A 2494-nucleotide genomic window follows, 5' to 3' on the forward strand; every position below is an offset into this window, starting at 1 on the left:
ATTAGCGGGGAAAGATAAAACAACTGGTTTGGCATACACATACACAAATCGCCTAGACGTGAAGGAGTTAAAAAAAAAGTTTTATAAGAAAAATTATTCTCTTCTCACAAACACTGTATCTTTGTAAAGTTAGGGAAGGGTCTTTATTTTAGAAGTCAAAGTAAAACAATAAATAAAATAACAAGTACATTTGACAACATCAAAAATTTAAACTTCTACATGACAAAAGAAAGTATAAACAAAAGTAACAAAAGTAAAAGACAAGCAAGAGGCCTGGAGGGCAGCATTTCCTGAAGCGAAGTCTTGTCATGTTCAAGTTCAGTGTGGTGCTGGGTATGTATGCAAGGTAGAGACGAGGGGCAACAAAGTGTGGGGAGAGCTGTATATTCCCCTTTCTTTTGCACAGAAAATGCATATAGCTTATCAAAAGCTCTGAGGACTTCTACAGAACCCTGTCTGTGTGTGGAACTCAGCATCCCCAGCTATTTGGCATTGGGACCAATCTTTTGTGGTAAAAATCTATGAACTCACTTCTAGGTGTATACGAAACACTCAGAAATGCTGCCATAAGAAATAACACTTTGCCATGTGAGAAACGATCATTATATTCACCTTTTGAACCCTCATAGATAATTCTCACTCTTTTATAAGTTCTGACCAGCAGCAGCATAAAATGAGAAAGAAATTTCAGCATTGTGGAATAGGAGGAAATTCTCCCGTTTACTCCTACAGAGTACAGTGAATATATTCCAAGAGAAGGAAGTCACCTGTAGTCTGAGCTTTTCCTTCTCATAGCCACTGGCCAGGACTGTGAGAAGTACATGTTTTGAAATATTCCCAATTAGAGATAAAAGACCATTTTAAAGATAATTTAGGGCTAGTCCCAGAGTGTTGTAATGCAGAACTGCCATACAGATGGCAGTTGGTCGTGATTTCTTGTTAGTTATAGGAAAAGAAAAAGGCAACAGTAGAAACATCTAGGATGATCAATTCAGTATTGACTACACGCTCTCTGGGCTCTGACATTAAGGCCCTTATAGTCTAGAGAGGGAGATTTTATTTAACACTATATTTTAAGTACAACTTAAAGCCCTTTACTTATGTTATTTAATCCTGTAACATAGGTGCTAAACTTGTTCTCTTTTTAGGACCAGGGAAGGGAGCCATAGTTAAGTAACTTGCCTAGCCAAGGTTAAAAAGCTAGCAGGATTCCAACCAGGAAGGTTTGCCATAGATCCAGCTTCCCTAACCACTGCTCTGCCCTATTCCTTGTAGATAACTTTAATACAGCATGGGAAACAGCAGCATAGAGAGAGGAGCAAAATGAAAACATTGTCAGGAAGGTCCAGCGGGAAGCCAGTTCACGTTGGGGACAAGCTACACTTTGCCTGGGAGAGTGAGGAGGGGAAAGCCAAATCAGGCTGACGGGGTCAAACAGCAGAGCGGGGGCTCCTCTTAAGCCAGGTGTGCCAAGTCAAACGTGGTCTTTAGGCACCTCCAGCCAGCACAAGTTTCTGAGTCGGAGAAACAGGTCAGGTTGCTTCTCAGCATACTGGGGTGAGGGGTGTGTGTGGAGGGTGGACCAACCTGGGATTAGGCCAGTTGGGGGTAGGGGGCAAACCTTGCTATATTCCCAGAGAGAGCAGAGAGAAAGGCAGAGGGAAGAGAAAGAAACGGGATTTCAGAAGATTTGGGAGCTGCTTTTGTATGGATTGTCAGTAAGAAGGATACAGAACCCCCTGAGGTCTCCGACCCTGGCGTTAAGTGTTAATTTTCCGAACGTTTTGAGCAGTGACATTAGCAGAGAGAACGTGCACCCATTGGGAGCTGTCGGCCTCTTCGCACAATGGTGGGGCTCCATTAAGACGTTGTCCCAAGCCCTTCGGACAGGCAGGGTGATGGACACTTGTAATCTGATGCCTTGACCACCGAGCTCCGCTTTTCTATTGCACGAATCCCAGCCTAAACTGCGCATCCTGCTCGTTGGTTGCACAAGGAGCCGAAGGCTAGTGCCTTGCCCGGGAAGGCCGCCTGGCTGGACGCGCGGGTCCCGCCCGGGTTCCCGCCCTAGCTCCGGCCGGAGCATCAGGTGGGGCCCAAGACCCCCGCAGACTAGGCTGCTGCGGCCTCTCCCGGATCCGACGGGCCGCCCGCAGCTCGTCCACACTCTGGCTGGTGGTCTCAGCACGTTTGCAGGCTCCAGCGGGTGGAGACGGCTTGGTGGGGGAGACCTCTAGGGCGCACGCCGTGCCCCACTTCCCCCTCACGGGAAAGGCTTCTCAGCGCGCAGACCCAGGAGACTCCCACCCCGGCTCTGCCCCAGGCTCCCAGGGACACGCAGCGGCCCACTGGGCACCGGCCCCGAGCCCCCCGACACTGCCGTCCCGGTTCCCCAACGCGCGGACTACAAGTCCCAGCAGTCCCCGCAGCTGGCACCTCCCGCCTCGCCGCGGAGACCCCCGGCCGTCCAAGCGGCGGGGCTCCGGCTGCGCTC

The 2494-nt window shown here is 49.4% G+C and overlaps 1 protein-coding gene across 7 annotated transcripts in view; it reads left to right on the forward strand.

Annotated features, from left to right (window-relative positions):
• The first annotated feature begins 1835 nt into the window (after nucleotides 1–1835).
• The window catches only part of SEPTIN8 (septin 8), a 30797-nt gene continuing 30138 nt past the window's right edge, over nucleotides 1836–2494 (forward strand). For all 7 annotated transcript variants that reach the window (XM_017872014.1, XM_017872015.1, XM_017872016.1 and 4 more), the window contains exon 1: nucleotides 1836–2089. The gene's annotated coding sequence lies outside the window, so the exon portion shown is untranslated. The remainder of the gene's footprint in view (nucleotides 2090–2494) is intronic.

Source organism: Rhinopithecus bieti, unplaced genomic scaffold (genome assembly GCF_001698545.2).
Source record: "Rhinopithecus bieti isolate Rb0 unplaced genomic scaffold, ASM169854v2 scaffold_5889, whole genome shotgun sequence".
NCBI lineage: Eukaryota > Metazoa > Chordata > Mammalia > Primates > Cercopithecidae > Rhinopithecus > Rhinopithecus bieti.